The following is an 11,533-nucleotide window of genomic DNA, read 5'->3' as shown; positions in this document are numbered from 1 at the left end:
GAGTGGACTTTATCTTAGCTTTTTCATTGTCATTTTTATTTTCTTCTATTATCTTAGTTTCTCCACAGTTCTCTTATAAACTGTAAATCCTAAAAGTTGAAAACAAATACATAGTGATTACACTCTAATGACTAGGTAATATTTTCAGTTGTTGTTGTTGTTTTAAAACAGTTTTAATGGGTGCCTGTGCCGTCAAAGGATTGGGCCAAGTTTAAATTTATTCCTCTTGTTTACACATTACTAAGCAACCCGAGACATGCCACATATTTGATGGCTGCCTCTTTGAATCATGACTTTCTTGTATAGTTTTCTTTTGTTTGTTTTGCTTTCATGGAATCTCTGACTGCATTTCTTGGTGTGCTTTTATAGTATAACATATTCCCAAGCTTTCCATCATTGCATATGTTCTATCACACTTTAAGTTGTTTCGTTTTTCCCCAGAACGCTTTGTTCTCCCACCTCTTCCATCTGGACTGTTCTCTGAGCCAGAGGTAGAACTTCATTTTCCCTCATTTTTCCTTGACCTCCAATTTTAATTCATTCCCTTATTTCAACAGAGTACATCCTCTTAAAAAATAAATCCTAAGAAAGACAGTATCTGAGTCCCTTCATATTTTAAAATATTTGTATCCTGTCCTTACACTTGTTAATAATATGACTGGGAAGAGAAGTTTACTTTGAAAATTGTTCTTCCTCAGGTATTTAAAGGCATTTGCTCCATTGTCTCTTTCCAGTTCCTCTCTAGTCTCTATATGGATGGTCACCTAATTGGATATCAGATTCCTAGAAGTGACCCTGTATGTATCTTGTCATTTTCCTAGAAGTGACCCTGTATGTATCTTGTCATTTTCCACATATTTTTATGGTTGTCTTTTTATTCTACATTCTATGTAAGTTCTTTATTTTACAAATCTTAAACTATTTTTTAACGTATCAATCATATATTTAATTTTCAAGGGTTTATCTTGTTTGAATTTGCCTTTCCCATAGAAGATAGTACTAGTAATATGCATGCAATACGGTCTTGAATTTCCCTGAAGTTAATAATTGGAGTTTTCTTTTGGAAGTTCTCTTCTTTTTCCTAATTTATATTTGCTGTCTCTAGAGACAGTTTTTCCATTTTGGTCTCTTGGTTTTGCTATCATGCTATAGGCTTTCCTCAAATGTCTGGTGATTCTTGTTTTTTCATTTACATTTAATAATCTATAAATGTAATTTGGATTTCCTCATTGATGTAAAATTATTTGAATATTTTTTAATTGAAAGAGTTCTTTCTGTTAATGTTCTTTTGTTTTGTTGGATTAAACAAAATTATTCTTATTAAATTACTAATTGATTCCATTAATGTCAGGGGCTGTGACCTGTACAGTTTTGCCTTTGGAGAGAAATAAAGATGCAATATGTGGTTTATGTGATCAATTTTTATAAATATGTCATGAATATTATACACATACACATATATATATATATATTTGGCTTTAATAATAATATATTCAAAATATTTAAATCTTATTTAGTTTTTGTCACTTTGATCTGTCAATGGCTAAAAGATTTCCACTTATTCTCCCTCTACAATAGTGCTAATAATGTTTTTGCTTATTATCCATATATTCCATTTGATTGGTAAAATATTAATGAAGGACCAAGAGTAATATTCAAACCCTCATACATACCACCGAGATTGAACATATAATATTCGTCACATTTGCTACAGTTTAAAAAAAATAAAAACAATGTTTTACTTAATCTATTTAAATTAAATAAAATAAATATATAAAGTTGAATTCCTTTTGATCCTCAACCAAGCCCATTCTCCCTTCTCTCTCCTCAAAGACAACAAGAATGATTTTGACGTGTATCACTTCAGTCCATGTATCTATTCATTTACTACATAAGTATGCAAATATGCACAGATAAACTATATAAATATTTATTTGTATTTTTAAATCCATCTAAATTGTATTTATGTTTCTTTCTACAATTTTTAAAATTCATCACTATGTTTTAGAGACTTAGTTCTTTCATACGTTTTAACTCTTTTCAATGTTTTTCCTAGAATTGTCTTGCCAGTTCTTGGGCCTCTCCACTTCTAGGTAAATTTTGAATCAAGTTTTTATTGTTGGAATTTCATGAAATTTATAGCTAAATATGAAGAAAAGTAACATGCTTGCAGGATTTAAAAATCCCACCTAGAACTTGGTATATTTCATTATTGATTTAGGTTATTATAATTTGTGTGCCACATTAAACACCTAGATTTTGTTTTATTTGTCTCAAGTCTAAGAGTCTGTCTTTTAAGTTTGTTCCACTTGCATGTATTTTGATTACACATACATTTGTACTTGTTTCTACCACATTATTTGGTTTTTAACTTATCATTTTTTCCTATATTTACTGTAAATTTTATTATTCCTTTTATTCTCAAATAGCTGGCTGACTTAAAATTATATCTGTAAATAATTTCTTTAGTAAATGTCTATGAGCAGCCAACTTTCTAAGTTTTTGAAAACCATCCATCTTTTCTCATTCTTTATACTTTATTTGACAGGTATTTTCTGAACTTTGAAAATGTTATTCCGTTGTCTAGATATCTACTATTGCTCTTGAGAAGTTAGCTCTTGACCTACTCATTGCTTTTTGGAAGAGAATTTGTCTTTTCTCTGGTTGCTTTTGAGATTTTTCTCTATATCTTTGATATTCTGCAATTTCACCACCATAAGCCCAGGTAAAGATTTGGAGTTTTGTGGAGTTTTTTTCTGGTTTTGTAAATTGAGATATAATTGACATATAACATTGTATTAGTTTTAGGTGTATAACCTAATGATGTAATATATGTATATATGGCAAAATGATCATCACAATAAATTTAGTTGATATCCATCATAACACATAGTTACCATTTTTTTCTTATGATGAGAACTTTAAAAATCTACTCTTAGCTTCTTCCAGATGTACAGTGCAGTATTGGTAACTATTGTTGCTGTGCTGTAAATTATAACCCCAGGAATTATTTATCTTATTACTAGAAGTTTGTACCTTGACCACTTTCACTCATGTTTTTATTATTCCTGCCCAGTATTGACTGTCTCTCCAGTATTAGGACTCATACCTATCTTTGACATTATGTCTGTGAATATTACCTCTCCCCCATTTTCTCCTTCTGCAACTCTTATTGTTATATATAAGACCATTTAGTCTTATCCACCATGACTTTTAGATATATTCTAGTATTATCTGTTTCTTATTCTCTCGTCTCAATAAGTCACCTCTGTCTAATTTTGTGCATGGTGTCCACAAACAGAAATCCTTAATTTTGATATAACCAATTAATTGCTTTTAACTAATGGCTTAAGAAAACAATGGTTTGTTCTTTTGAATTTTATTTAAGAACTACTTCCCTGCCTCTGTGTTGAAATAATTTTCTTTCCTATTAATGTTATACCTTTCTAAGAATTTTTTCATTTCTTCTGGGTTGTCCATTTTTTTGGCATATAGTTGCTTGTAGTAGTCTCTTATGGTCCTTTGTATTTCTGTGGTCTTGGTTGTAACTTCTTTTTCATTTCTTGTTTTATTGATTTGGGCCCTCTCTCTATTTGTCTTGGTTAGTCTGGCTAAAGGTTTATCAATTTTGTTTATTTTTTAAAAAAACAGCTTTTAGTTTCATTGATCTTTTGTATTGTTTACTTAGTCTCTATTTCATTTATTTCTGCTCTGATCTTTATGATTTCTTTCATTCTACTAACTTTGGGTTTTGTTTGTTCTTTATTCTCTAGTTGCTTTAGGTGTAAAGTTAGGTCGTTTATTTGAGATTTTTCTTGTTTCCTGAGGTAAGCTTTTATCGCTATAAACTTCCCTCTTAGAACTGCTTTTGCTGTGTCCCATAGGTTTTGGATTGTCGTATTTTCTTTTTCATTTGTCTCTAAGTAATCTTTTTAATTTCTTCTTTGATTTCTTCAGTGATCCATTGGTTGTTTAATAGCATATTGTTTAGGCTCCATGTGTTTGTGTTTTTTTGAGTTTTTTTCTTGTAGTTGATTTCTAATCTCATAGTGTTGTGGTCGGAAAAGATGCTTGATATGATTTCAGTTTTCTTAAATTTACCAAGGCTTGCTTTGTGGCCCAGCATATGATCTATCCTGGAGGATGTTCCATGTGCACGTGAAAAGAATGTTTATTCTGCTGCTTTCAGATGGAATGCTCTATAAATATCAATTAAATCCATCTGGTCTAATGTGCCATTTAAGGCCTGTGTTTCCTTATTGATTTTCTGTCTGGATGATCTGTCCATTGATGTAAGTGGGTGTTAAATATTAATATTGTGTTACTGTCAATTTCTCCTTTTATGGCTGTTAGCATTTGCCTTATATATTGAGGTGCTTCTGTGTTGGGTGCATATATATATATATTTAGAACTGTTATATCTTCTTTGTGAATTGATCCCTTGATCATTATGTAATGTTCTTCTTTGTCTCTTGTAACAGTCTTTATTTTAAAGTCCATTTGGTCTGATATGAGTATTGCTACTCCAGCTTTCTTTTGATTTCCATTTACATGGAATACTTTTTTCCATCCCCTCACTTTCAGTCTGTATGTGTCTCTAGATCTGAGGTGGGTCTCTTGTAGAAAGCATACATATGGGTCTTGTTTTTGTATCCATTCAGCCAGTATATGTCTTTTGTCTGATGCATTTAATCTGTTTATATTTAAGGTAATTATTGATGTGTATGTTCTTATTGCCATTTTGGATTTGTTTTTGCAGGTATTTTTTCCCCTTTCCTATTTTGTTCTCTTCTCTTCTGATTGAATGTATATACCACATTTTCTTTATCCACTTATCTGTCAATGAAATTCTGAGTTGTTTCTGTGTCTTGGCAATTGTGAATAATGCTACAATGAAGATGGAAGTGCAAATGTCTCTTCACAATCTTGATTTCAGTTCTTTTGGATATTTAGTCAAGAAGTGAAATTGCTTGATAATATGATAATTCTATTTTTAATTTTTTAAAGACTTTGTACTGTTTTCAATATTGGCTACACCATTTTACATTCCCACCAACAGTGTACAAATGTACAATTTTTCCACGTTCTCACTAACACTTGTTATCATTTGGGTTTTTTTGATAGTAAATATCCTAAAAGGTATGAAGTGATATCTCATTGTTGTATGATTTATATTTCCCTGTTTATTAGTGATGTTGAGCACCATTTCATTAAAATAAAAAGTGTATAATTTATAGCTTTTTCATTCCTTCAAGATGTTCCTGGAGAATAGGTTCTTGTCTCATCTCAGAAAGAATTCAGAGACAAGACAGGGAAGTCAAGAAAGCAAAGCGAGGATTTATTAAGCAATAGTACACTCTCAAGGGGAGAGCGGGCAGACTCAGGTGAGTAGCTGCCCTGGGTTTCTTTGGCAAGCCAGTTATATGTGGTGTAGAAATAAAGGGACAGAATATTAATTGGGGAAGGAGGGGTTTGGGGGTCGTATTCCCTGATTTTCATCCTAGCTCCACCTTCCCAAGGGAAGGAGGAATTTTTGTCCTTATTTAGTCTTGATCAGAAGTGTCATGGCATTGGTGCATGATGGGAACTTCTTGTCTGCAAGGCTAATTTTTTTGTAATGAGGGCATAATAAGCAAAATGTTACATTCGAATGCTGAACATTCTGGCTTTTTCCCACCTTTCTGTCTGCCTGCAGGACACTTATCACCCCAAAATGTGTAGTTTCCTGTCAGTCTGGAGGTTCCTGATTTTCTTTGCCCAAGGACCCTCTTGTAAACAATGAGGACACTCATTGTTTACACGATGTATCGTTTCCTGTCATTTGGCCTGTGCCCCTCATTTCTCTGCTCATATCTAGGTGTGAACACAGGCTATCTTTCAATTTGTATCATTTTCAATTTCCTTCATCAATGTCTTATAGTTTTCAAAATACAGCTCTTTTACTTCCATGGTTAAGTTTATTCCCAGGTATTCTATTCTTTTTGATGTGATTATAAATGGGGTTGTTTTCTTGCTTTCTCTTTCTAATATTATTAGTGTATAGAAGAGCAACATATTTCTATATACTAATCTTGTATCCTGCAACTTTACTGAATTCATTTATTCTACAAGTTTTTTGGTGGAGACTTTAGGGTTTTGTGCATATAGAGTCATGTCATCTGCAAATAGTGACAGTTTCTCTTTTCCCCTTCCAAATTGGATGCCTTTTATTTCTTAGTCTTGTCTGATTACTGTGGCTAGAATTTCCAATACTATGTTAAATAGAAATGGCAAGAATGGGAATCCTTGTTTTGTTCCCAATTTTAGAGGAAAAGCTTTCAGTTTTTCCACCACTGAGTATGATGTTGGCTGTGGATTTGTCATAAATGGCCTTTATTATGTTGAGATATGTTCCCGTAAGACCAACTTTGTTGAGAGTTTTTATCATGAATGGGTGTTGAATTTTGCCAAATCCTTTTTCTGTATCTATTGAGATGATCCTGTGATTTTAATCCTTCATTTTGTTAATGTGGTGTATCACTTTGATTGATTTGTAGATACTGAGACATTCTTACAACCCTGGAGTGAATCTCACTTGATCGTGGTGTATGATCCTTTTTATGTATTGTTGAATTTGACTTGCTAATATTTTGTTGAGGATTTTTGCATCTATATTCTTTAGAGATATTGGTCTGCAATTTTCTTTTCTTTTCTTTTTTCTTCTTTAGTATCTTTGTCTGGTTTAGGTATCAGGAGAATAGTGGCCTTATAGAATGAATTTGGGAGTCTTCACTCCTCTTCAACTTTTTAGAATAGTTTGAGAAGGATAGGTATTAGCTCTTCTTTATATGCTTGTTAGAATTCTTCTGTGAAGCTGCCCAGTCCTGGACTTCTGTTTGTTAGGAGTTTTTAAATTATAAATTCAATTTCACTACTAGAGGTCAGTCTCTTTGATTGTCTGTTTCTTCCTGATTCAGTTTTGGAAGGTTATATGTTTCTAGAAACTTGTCCATTTCTTCTGGGTTGTCCAATTTGTTGACATATAACTGTTCATAGTACTCTTTTATGATTTTTTATAATCCTGTGGTATGGGTTGTTATTCTTCTCTTTCATTTCTTATTTTGTTTATTCGAGTCCTCTGTCTCTTTTTTCTTAATAAGCCTGGCTAAAGGCTTATGAATTTTGTCTTTTCAAAAAACCAGCTCTTGGTTTCATTGATATTTTCTATTGGCTTTTTATCTCTATTTTATTTATTTCCTCTCTGACCTTCATTATTTCCTTCCTTCTGCTGACTTTGGGTTTTGTTTGTTCTTATTTTTATAATTCCTTTAGATGGTAAGTTAGGTAGTTTGAGATTTTTGTTTGTTTGTTTCTTGAGGTAGGCCTTTATCACTATAAACTTCTCTTTTAGAACGTCTTTTGTTCTGACCCATAGAATTTGGAACGTGTGTTTTTATTTTCATTTATCTCAACGTATTTTCTGATTTCCTCTTTGATTTCTTCATTGACCCATTGACTTTTTAGTAGCATGCTATTGAGTCTTCATGAGTTTGTGTTTTTCCCAATTTTCTTCCTGTAATTGATTTCTAGTTTCATACATTACAGTCAGAAAAGATGCTTGATATAATTTTTATCCTCTTAAATTAGTTGAGATTTGTTTTGTGGCCTAGCATGTGATATATCCTGGGGAACATTTCATGTGCAGTTGAAAAGAATGTGTTCTGCTGTTTGGGGATGGAATGTCCTGTAGATATCTATTAAGTGCCACTGGTCTAATGTGTCATTTAAGGCCATTGTTTCCTTACTGATTTTTCTGTCTGGATAATTTGTGTCCATTGATGTAAGTGGGGTGTTAAAGCCCCCACTAAGATTGTATTATTGTCCATTTCTCCCTTATATCTGTTAATATTTGCTTTATGTATTTAGGTGCTCCTATATTTGATGCATATATGTTAATGAATATTATATCCTCTTCTTGTACTGATCCCTTTATCATTATATAATGCCCTTCTTTGTCTTTAGTTACAGACTTTGTTTTTTTGGGTTTTTTTGGTAACATCTTTATTGGAGTATAATTGCTTTACAATGGTGTGTTAGTTTCTGCTTTATAACAAAGTGAATCAGCTATACATATACATATATCCCTATATCTCCTCCCTCTTGTGTCTCCCTCCTATCCTCCCTATCCTACCCCTCTAGGTGGTCACGAAGCACCAAGCTGATCTCTCTGTGCTATGCGGCTTCTTCCCTGTAGCTATCTATTTTACATTTGGTAGTGTATATATTAGACTTTGTTTTAAAATCTACTTTGTCTAATGTGAGTATTCCTACACCAGCTTTCTTTTCATCCATTTGAATAGAATATCTCTTTCCCATTTCCTTACTGTAGTCTGTGTATGTCTTTACCTCTGAAGTGAGTCTCTTGTAAGCAGCATATAGATGGATCTTCTTGTTGTTGTTGTTTTATCCAATTAGCCACCCTGTGTCTTTTGATTGAAGCATTTAGTCCATTGACATTTAAGGTAATTATTGATAGGTACGTACACTTATTGCCAATTTCTTACTTGTTTTCTGGTTGTTTTTGTAGTTCTTTTCTGTTCTTCTTCTTTTAATCTCTTCCCTTGTGGTTTGATGGTTTTCATTACTGTTGTGTTTGTGTTCCTTTCTAGTTTTTATGTATCTATTTTAGGGTTTTGATTTGTGGTTACCATGGAGTTCATATACATTGACCTGTAACTGTATCTACTTGCTTTAAACTCATAGTCATTTAAGTTCAAACACATTCCAAAAGCTCCACATTTTTCTTCCCTACCCTACGATTTGTGTTTTTGATATCACATTTTATATCTTCATGTCTATCCCTTAACTCTTTATTGCAGTTATAGCTGATTTTACATTTTTTATCTTTTAACCTTCATACTAGCTTATTTAAGTGGTTGATCCACAGTCTTTACTATACATTTGTCTTTACCAATGGGATTTTCCCTTCCTATAATTTATTTCTTGTTGCAGCCTTTTCTTTTTCACTTAAAGAAGACCCTTTAACACTTCTTCTAAGGTTGGTTTAGTGTCGACAAACTCTTAGTTTTTGCTTGTCTGAGAAGTCCTTTATCTCTCCTTCAATTCCAAATGATAACCTTGCTGGGTAGAATATCCTAAGTTGTAGGGTTTTTTTTTTCTTTCAGCATTTAAATATATTATGCCACTCCCTTCTAGCCTGCAAAGTTACATTTGAAATATCAGCTGATAGCCTTATGAGGGTTCCCATGTATATGACTCTTTGTTTTCCTCTGGCTTCCTTCAAAATTGTCTCTTTAATTTTGCCATTTTAATTATAATATGTTTAGGTGTGGATCTCTTTGGGTTCATCTTGTTGGAAATCTCTGTGCCTCCTTTACCTGGATATCTGCTTCCTTCTTCAGGTTTGGAAAGTTTTCAGCCATAATTTCATCAAATATATTTTTTACCCCTTCTTCCTTCTCTTCTCCTGTGACCCCTATAATGCAAATTTTAGTACACTTGATATTGTCCCAAAGGCCCATTGTTTTTCTTTTTGTTGTTCTGATTCAGTGATTTTCATTATTCTATCTTCCAGATTGTGTATGTATTCTTCTGTATCACCTAATCTGTTAATTCCCTCTAGTGTGTTTTCCATATCAGTTATTGTATTCTTCAGATGACTGGTTCTTCTTTATATCTTCCAGTTCTTTGTTAAAATTCTTGCTGTGTTCATCTATTCTTTTCCCCCATTATGTTAGCATTCTTATTATTATTGCTTTGAATTTTTAATCAGACAAATTATTTATCTCTGTTTCATTAAGGCTTTTTCAGGGGATTTGTCTTGTTCTTTCATTTGAAACATGTTCCTCTGTCTCCTCATTTTGTTTAACTCTATTTAGCTCTGTGAAATTAGGTGAAACAGTTACCTATCCTGGTCTTGAAGGGGTTTTCTTGGGTGTTGGCAGAGTATGTGTGCCCAGTGGCTTTGACTGGAGAGCTGGATCTGAAGTGAGCCCAGCCTGCATCTTCCCCGCAGAGTGTGCTGGTAGCCACTACCTTGATGGGGGGTAGGGTACAAGCTACTCTACCAGGGGTGGAGGCAGGGCCTGTGGGGCTGGAGCAGGAGCCTGAGAGAAATGGGCTTCTCCAGGATGTAATGGTTATCTCTGCCTTGGCTTAGGGCATGGCCAGAGCCTGAGGGCTTGGGGCTGCACTTCTGTGCTGGTTTCACTTTCTACCCTCCCCCTCCCCATGTGCATGGTGTGTGTGCCTTGGTTAGAGGCTGGATTGCAGCTGGAGGGGTTGGTGCCACACCACTAACCTGACTTTGCTACCCGCCCCCCAAGTCTGTGCAGGGATGTGGGCTTCAGCAATGGCAGTATCCTCCATGGAGCTACTTTTGCTCCCTCCTGAGTATGTGCAGTGACATACATGCTGACATTGGCTGCCTCTGCCCTCATCAGAAGCAGGGCCAGGGTCCAAACCAGCTTCAATCCCTCCAAGTATGAGCACTCTCATTGACAATAGCAGCCTCTGCCTTTGTGAGGAGCAGCACTGGAGCAAGAGGTGCTGGAGCAGGAGCCTAGTGAAGGCTGGGCAGTGTGCTGGGGTAGTCCTGGCAAGGAAGCTAGAGCCCCAGGAAGTTTTCATCTGCTGCCTCCACACTGTGACTGGGAGTAAGCAAGTCTGTGTGTACACTCTTCAAGAGCAAAGTCTCAATTTCTTACAGCCTTCCAGTAATCTCCACTGGTTTTCAAACCAGCTAAGGGAGCTCATCTTCTCAATGTCGAACCCAGGGCTGGGGTGCCTAATATGAGGCTTGAATCTTTCACTCCCCAAAGAGGATCCCCGGGCTTATTATATCATCCTCATCTTCTGGGTCCCATGCTAGGGTTGTGGGTCTCAACCAGATTGCTTCTTCTCCCTTCCTACCAGACTCACTTGGATCTCTCTTTATAGCCTTGGTTGTACAAAAGCCATCTTGCTAGTCCCCAGGTCAATTTCAGCAAGAGTCACTCTATATGTAGTTGTAGCTTTGATGTGTTTGTGAGGGAGGTGAGCCCTGTGTCCTCCTACTCTGCCATCTTGATCTCCTCCCTAATCTATAATTCTGTTTTACACTTCATCTATTTCTTGCTGTATGTTTTTATTTGTTTATTTTATACTTTATTTTTGTTTTTCTTAACTTATTGAGTAGAATATTTACTTATTTGTTCTTTAACCCTGAAAGTATATAGAGGTATGAATTTACCTCTCAATAAAGCTTTAGCTGTGTCTAATAATTTTTTTAAATATTAGGGTCTAATTTTTATTAATTCTAAATAGTCTTCAGCCTTTGAATAAGATGGGTATTTGAGCAAATGTGTCTAAATTTCACACTCCTGGAAGTTCCCAGTGAAGGACCCTCATATCATTAAAATTATGAAAAACCAATTTCAATGACAGAAACCCAGGATGAAAAAGAATTATTTACTAGAAATTTTGAGAAATTACTTTTTGACAGTGTATAAACATATCAAAGTAAATGAAAGCTGACTCTAACACATGACTGTTC

This window comes from Eschrichtius robustus, chromosome 6, assembly GCF_028021215.1.
Source record: "Eschrichtius robustus isolate mEscRob2 chromosome 6, mEscRob2.pri, whole genome shotgun sequence".
Lineage (NCBI taxonomy): Eukaryota > Metazoa > Chordata > Mammalia > Artiodactyla > Eschrichtiidae > Eschrichtius > Eschrichtius robustus.
The sequence above is the reverse complement of the archived record's forward strand: the minus strand, read 5'-3'. Positions refer to the sequence as shown.